This window comes from Pygoscelis adeliae, unplaced genomic scaffold, assembly GCF_000699105.1.
Source record: "Pygoscelis adeliae isolate BGI_AS28 unplaced genomic scaffold, ASM69910v1 Scaffold361, whole genome shotgun sequence".
NCBI classification, from domain to species: Eukaryota; Metazoa; Chordata; class Aves; order Sphenisciformes; family Spheniscidae; genus Pygoscelis; species Pygoscelis adeliae.
In genome coordinates, this window is record NW_008824187.1 from 2,760,828 (window position 1) to 2,768,896 (window position 8,069).

At 35.7% G+C, this 8,069-nt stretch overlaps 1 protein-coding gene across 2 annotated transcripts in view; it reads right to left on the reverse strand.

Annotated features, from left to right (window-relative positions):
* Nucleotides 1-8,069, reverse strand: part of CCSER2 (coiled-coil serine-rich protein 2) — a 75,377-nt gene that overhangs the window by 49,977 nt on the left and 17,331 nt on the right. The gene's annotated exons all lie outside the window — the stretch shown is intronic.

Consider the following 8,069-nt stretch of genomic DNA (forward strand, 5'->3'; position numbering starts at 1 on the left):
CTCTGCATGACCTAATGAGATCCCTGTACTCTTCTTGAGTCGCCTGCCCTTTCTTCCACAAGTGGTAAACTCTCCGTTTTTTCCTGAGTCCCAGCAAGAGCTCCCCGTTCAGCCAGGCCGGTCTGAAAAGTCTCTGAGCAGAAGAAGGAAATATGGAACTCCATACTGCCATTCCACATTAGTGATGCTGTGTGCTATACAGCTCTGTCCATAAAAATGGTTTCCAGTATGCTGGGCACAGAGGGAAATGTAGAAGGAGGTACAATACAAATTGCAAATATCTGGCACCCTCTGGGTTTGCTCTTAGTCACTTCCCAGGAGGTTCACTGATACTTTTTTGTTTTCTACAGTGTGTCCACCCCCAGTTAGACAGATATGCCACTGAGAATTTCAATTATTGCCCACACAGACCTACACATCTCCATCAGATGATTTCTGAATTGCCTTTATCATTGGTTTGTTTGAATACTTTCTAGGTAATAGGTAGATAAAATTACCTCCCCCTTTACATTCTCACAGACAGTCTCATTGCTCTGACATACTAATGAATTTGAATATCGATTCACATACCTATAGGGATAGATGGCCCAGTTTCCTCCTCTGTGGTCCAGTTACATCACAACAGTGGCCAGATAAACTTGGAGGCAGCAGCAAGAAAGACTAAAAAGTTTGGGGTCTCACAGGCTTGTTAGGCAGCATTTTCAGGTGGAACCAACAACTTCAAAATCCAAACTTCTCTAATATAGGTATGACAAGATTCCCCAAGCCTAGAGCCATCATACTTAAATATTGTTATACCACAGGAATAATGCCTTTTCCTTCCTTTCAACCTCACTCCCTCACTAAAGTACTGGGCATCTAGTCACGTAATTAGTTGTCACTATACCAAATTCTCTAGCAAAGAAATAAATTTTTTAAAAAATCTAACCACAAACAAAATTAGAAGTGTGTATTTATTAATGTCACAATGAATTCAAGTCAGAATGGCACTGACTGAGGTGAAACCATCCTTTGGTTTCAGGCACAGAACAAATTCAGACCCTTCTTAAGGAAGTGCCCAATTGAAGTACACAAACTACTTTAAGGAAGCATCATAGGAGCACACAATGCAATTAATTCTCTGTATTAGCTTAACCTTTCATTAGCCAGAAGACAAGTATCCTAACGAAGGAGGAAATGCAATTAGTCAACACTGTTCATCTGAGTACAGGCTGTCACAAAAGATAAAAGTGTCTTTTTTTAATGCTGTCCTCTGCTTTGAGAAAGATCTTTATTGGTCTTTGCTGAACCACAAATATATCAATAATGTAATACATACTGATGATAATACCAAGTTTTACTATTCATTTTTAATTCATCCATTATTCTAAAAATAGACAAGTAAGGCTCCATAAGACTCACTCAAGGTCACAAAGTGTGGCAGATCAGCAGTTGGAGTATCTTTACTCATAGATCGTTGAACTATTTTCTATACTAATAGCAAGTACACTCAATCTATCGGTGAACAAAAATATTCGGTTGATTCTGTCTCTTATTGGGGGGGGGGAAAAAAAAAGAGCGAGCTGAATGGCGTGCAAGTCTTTCCTGACTGGAACATCTTCGCTAATGGAGGATTTTAGTATCAACTTGCAGACAGAAAAGCAAATACAAGAATGGCGAGGAAAAAAGCCTTAGATGTTGGAAATCTAGGGGTTTCAGTAATGGCTTATGTAAAGATACTATGAAAACCTAAATAAATTTAAGAGTCTCTGTTTCAATAATAAAATTATATGTATATATTCTTTCATATGAAAATGCAGATTTGACATCAAAGCGGTTATTTTTTTAACTTTTCTTTTACATTTACCTTCAGCATCTTAAAATCTTAAGACACTTCACTAGCAACATGAAAAGCAGAAAAAAAGAATCAAATTTCAACTAGCTCATTAGATGGAAACTGCTTTTTATGTATGCTTCTTGTAACTACCTTGGTACCTGAAAGGCTCATTTCAAGGCTGCTTTTTTTAGAAAGTTATAGCAAAAAGAAATGTCTGTGTCAAGAAAAGATACATACTTAGTTTCACTACACCCTGTTAAATGGATGAAAATGAAGCATAAGATCTTCTGAATACTTTGTACTGAGTATGCCTCAGTAAATAAACCGCTGCTTCTTATGAAAAACTTCATTAGAATGCAACTCATTTTCAGTACATTACTTAAATTGTGTTCAAGTCTGTAAACATTGCTTTTAATTCAGAAAGATTTTGTGCTGAAAATGCTTCCAGCGGCTGTTACATAGTGCTGCTAGCACAGTATGGAGACTCAGTATTTACCTGTTTGGAATTAGCATTGTACTGTTTCTGAAATAATTTCAGCACTTCTATCGTAGTATTACATAGTTCCATCAAAAAAAACCACACTGGGCAAAGACATATCTTGTCTCAAATGGTAACCTCTTAGGGATTCACACTTCATAAAAGTCTCCCAAATACTACTTTAAAAAACAATCCTTATATATCTGAATAGCTGGTTTATTCCATACTTTTATGTTATCTTAAGCTTACTTGCACTTGTATTTTTCTTACAACTGTAACAAAAGAGTCCAAAACTTAAAAAGTCCAGCTTCTCATAGAACAAGAACTATGGCTTTGGCATTAACCTCCTGAAGAGAATGTACAACTAAAGAAAGGAAGATCGGTAGAAGACAATACCTAGAACACTTCACTCTACAGAAGTAAATGTATTAGGAATACACACATAACAAGTTAATTGTATGTAACACATATGTAATGTAACATATGTAATGTAACACATTGTATTAATGTGTGTAATGTGTGTACAAGTTAATTATTCACATAATAAATTACCCATTTGAGAAATCAAACTAGCAATTTAAAGCTTACTATAAAGTCATTTTGAGAAGTGAATTATTAAAAAAATTAAGGCAATTAACACTAAATTACTTGTAAATAAATAAAACTACTGTAAGGAATTAGTGATTGAACTAAACAATGCTATTTTAGCAAGCTTATTTTCTCTTTCTCTAAGAAGTAGAGCATATTTCACTATGAGTACCTATGCCTCTCGAACCAGAAAGCATTCTGCCCAGTCTCAAAAACTAATCCAAAATTGTCCTTTCCCAAGTTTCAATCACAAAGGGGAAAAAAAAAAAAATAACAAAATAAAAAACAAAATCTTATGAGATTTCAAAAATTACCCAGGAAGAAGGAAAAAATGTAACTATTTCACACTCCAGCTAAAATTCTGGCCACATGTCAATAAATGACAAAACAGATTCCAGATTTCATCCCAAGAGCAATTAAATTCTCAGCAAAGCAGCTAAAACCCAGCTGTCTCTTCAAGCCAGATTTCAATTATTATTCCATAATCCTATATCCTTATAATTACATCGATGCTCACTCTGTATATACACAAAATACTGGCTTTATTTATTTCAGTAAAAATTGACATAGCACAAACATTCATATTGTTACTAGATCCTACAGTAAAAAGGGGTCAGAGGACCCGATCTCTTTTGTCTTTTTCTAAGATAGGGTCTTGATATGACCTGATAATAGAGAGAACACTCATAAAAGTTTCCTGTCTAAACCTACTTGCCCAAATGAAATCGCTTTAAAAGAGAAAAAAACCAAAAAAACAACACAACACACCACAACAACTTGTTCTCTAGAGAGTATTAGAGAAGCCAAAGCTACTGGAATATTTTCAGTTTGAATTTTTACTTCTTGCAAACTATTATGCACTAGAATATTGTAGCGTCTTTAAAAAAAGCACATACCTCAGAACAAAACACACAGTTAGAACTGTATTATCTATCCTGTTCTTGATGTAAATAAGAACTTTGACTTTCCAAAAATATTCAAAGCTTCACTCTGAACAAACACGTATTAAAACTTATGTTTCTCATGTGTCTACTTAATACAATGGACAGGAGAAAACAAAACAGCTCAAACCTTGCTACAGCAAGAGTGCTTCATTATTGGTCAAGCGGAGGAGAAATAAGGCTCCAGCTAGGATGCATGCTTTAGGCTACATTGTTTGTATGTTGAACAATATTTCCAGACAAAAATTAATGAAAGCAAAAGTGTAGCAAGGTTGATCTACTAGACTGTAGCCCAGGTTCTCATTCCAAGAAATAGGAGAACACACATTTATGTTTCCTGCACTCTGAAGTAAAGTGACTTCAGTCCTAAACAGCTATTTCAAAGATCATTGTAAAAATCAGACATTCAGTCCTTCAGATGTGTAATTACCAGACTTCTACTGAGGCAATGCTAACTCTCTCAGCTGCTAACTGAATACGCGCAAGCAAGCAAAATACTAATACAATCTCCCCCTCCAATGAAACAGAATTCATCTAAGAACTAAGAACTCTTAAAAATCTTGATTTCAGCTTGGCTCTGTAAATTGACCAGTTTGTTTTTTGTTTAATGAAGACAGTTACATTACAATCATGAGCCCAATTCAAACCTAGAGACACAACAAATGTGTAGATCCACATCAAGGTTTGTTGTTTGGGTTTTCGTTTTGGTTCCCCCCCTCCCCCCTTTCTTTTGTAATCTAACTCTTAATTTTGTTTGCAAGGCTTTTTTGTTTTTAAATAATTGTAATCTAAGATTCTTTTATAACTACTCACTCAGTGGCAGTAAAATGAAGAGACATTTCAATTATAACCCTTAACTTGGCCCCTGACCTAAAGCAATCTAGCAACAGAATTGATGAAAGCCTGTATTAAAAAAAAAAACAACCCAAAACAAATAACCAAAAAAACCCAAACAAACTACAAACAAAACACAGCAAAAGTTATACCTCACATTGTTGAGCAGCTTTCTGCCATGAGACAGTAAAGCAGCTAGGTGGTGTTAAAGTAGGTAGCTGAAACACACAACATGAGCAAACAGTACAGCTACATGTTAAATGAGAATACATATAGACAAATATTGTCCATGTTGTTAATTTAAAGAGCCATCACAACTGTTCTGCTAAGCATCAGTCTTCTCACACAGAACTGAGCAGAAGTAGCATCAGTGATTTGGTGCTTAGCAGCAAAGACCAATTGTTGAAAGGAGTATAAGGAACACCAATTAAATGAACACTTAAAAACTTGAAGGGAGTTCAGTTCTTAGAATGTTAACCAATTGATTTGTTGCCTTCAAAACTGGAAGTGAAACAAAAGTAGGGATAGTGGAATAAATTATTTTCTGTTATAAATTAGAGAATAAAAGCATTTTCATCCCAACAAGGTCTCAAAAAAAAAAAAGCATGTCCTACTTCACTGTAAGTCCCCTTGGCATCGTCTTATGAGAAGTTATTTGGATTTGTGTAACATTTAAACCTCTAATACTGGATTGCACATTTTCTCCATAGCTGTTGGCTCAGTTAGTGAAGAACAGAAGGGTTGTCCTAAGAGGCAAAATTTCTGCCCCCCCCCCATGTCCTTAAAACCAAGCTCTACTGAGGCTAGCAAAGATATCTGCTTTTATTCTCCCAAAAAAGGAACAAGAAGATTGAGTAACCAGCAAGCTCCTTTCATTGTCTTCCTATTCTGGCTGCCATTCCAGAAGCCTAAATAAAATCCCCTCTGCAAAAGTTGCCTTTTCAAAAATGGTCAAAACACTCCTAATCCAAGATTACCCAGTAAAAGCTGCACTGCCATCTATAGAAAAATTTAGGAAAAGCATTTAATATTTGTAGATACTAAGGATGATACAGCTTATAAGACTAACAATACAACAGCAGGATGGAAATAAAAAAAAAAAAAGAAAAAAAAAAGGTGAATTTTGCACTAAACACTACCAATTACTCACCATCTAATTACCTGAATTGTTATTCAGCTATATTGCTTCTATTCACCCCAGCCTGATGCCACAGAAACTCCAGAACCAACCATCTGCTTTGGAAATATTAATTCCAAGGGGCAGTCAGGCTGGCATTAGCTCAAGCACTCAAAATTCTTAAATCTGACTCTTATCAATTGGACTTTGACACAAAGATATTAACTGCTGTTACCTTCACCACACTAGAGGATAGAAACTGCATAATTTGATCACATATTTCCCAGCAATCAAAACACCTGATGTGCTGACTAATCACAATAGTTATTCTCAATGCCTTCAGTTCTTTTTTAACCTGTCTTTATACTCATTGCCTGCAGAGAAAAGGAAGAACATAGAACAAAGGCTTACATTAACCTACCCAAGAACATAATTCTTCAGAAATAAACTGTATCAGAATTTCTTCTGCATGTTCAGATTAAAAACAATCAGTGTTTAGTCTTTAGGCTAAAGAAATCAAATATATCATGCTTTCTACCAAAAACAACAAGCACAGGGAAAACAAACAAAACCACACCACTAAAAGGCAATTCAACAAACATTTCAGAGCTACAATTTCCCCTCAAAAACCAAGCTGACTGAAAATACATTTCTGCCTTGTAAAAATAAAAGATGTATTATTGATGTTTCTCTCATTTAAGATAAAAATTCACAGTACAGTAAGCACTGTAATTCTAGAACAGCACTAACAGGATAAAAATTAAAATGGGTGGAACCCACACATGACTTTCCAGATTCAACAGAAGTCTGTCTTACTAGGTTTTGAGGAAGTGGAGAAAGGAGGAGGTTTTAAGTTCATTCTTCCATGTTTAAGTCCTCTCTAAAAGCTATTTACTTTCAATAAAGGAAGAAATAAACCAAAGTAGTGAACAAAAGCTTCTAATGTACCTCTGCTCCACAAGGCTTACTACAGTTTCTGCCACTCAGAACACTGATTGACTATCAATTCATACACACGCACAAATTAATGCACAGAGGTCACATGTATCAAAGCCCAGATACATAGTCCAAAAGCATGGGAAAGTAGTGTCTTTCATTTGCTTGATAAATTACACTGTATGTATCAAAAATATCTATATTTAAAATTTATGAAGGACAAAGTTCAAAACCTTCCTTTTTTTCCTGGCATATGCATGCATGTGTCTGGGGAAAAGGGTGTTTGTTTTTGCAGTGGCCTACATTAAACTTTTTTGTCCCCTAAAAACATTAATAATGCTATAAAGCTCATACTGGAAAAGTCAAATTGCTTTTCCAAGCTAGCCACAACTACCACGAAAAGTTGATAGCCATGTCTAAACTCTTTTAAGCACTGCATCCCAACATCATAATTTAAGACAGAAAGCAAACAATACCACAAGCAGCTGAAAATGTATCAGGAATTTGTATGTAGCTACACATAAAAATATAATTACATAGCTACACCCAATTTTCAGGGAGAATCTCTGCTGTTCTGCTCTCGGGCTAGAGCAGACAACCCTAACAAAATTACAAATCAAAGTCTGAGTAGGTGCCACAAACCCTGTCCAAGTCTGAAACTGGTATCTACGTAACAAATTGGCAGTGGTGACACAGTGCCCAACACGCCTGAACACATGAAGCATGACACGTTGATTATACCAAATTCTTTCTGTTAGAAGTTCTGATTGTTAGTATCATGTTAATAAAATCTGAGTTGCTTAATTGAAAAGACTGTTCAATAAATGAATATGAAATGAAAAGGGATGAAGGACAGGCAGACCAGACAATATTTTCCTTAAGCCCACCGAAATCTCAAGGTTGGCTCCCTGACCTCAGCTGGAGGGTGTCAGCACTGCAATAACTCTCCATCCATTCTTTAGACTAAACGATGTTTCTTGCAGATCAGTTATAAGTTTAGCAATAAGAAAAAGGTTGTTATGCATCTTGTGTATCGCATTTGAGACATACAAAGAGTCCTGCTACAGTGAGCTACAGTCACGCATCTACCTTAAAGATTCTATGCTTGAACAAACTGAGAAATCAAAATAAACTTCGGTTCAAAAGGGTCCTCTATGTATACAGTATAGAAACAAGACGATGGAAGAAGTCAGATAGGCAATAGCTATTTTCTTGCTTTTTCACTCCTAGGTTTAGAGATTGGTAGGAGATATTTAACCTATCGTTTGCAGGAATCAATTCTTTTATTCTTTTATTCTTTGTGAGCAAGACCAGGAGATTGCATAAGGAAGGACCTGTTCTGTCCTAACTTGAGAATCA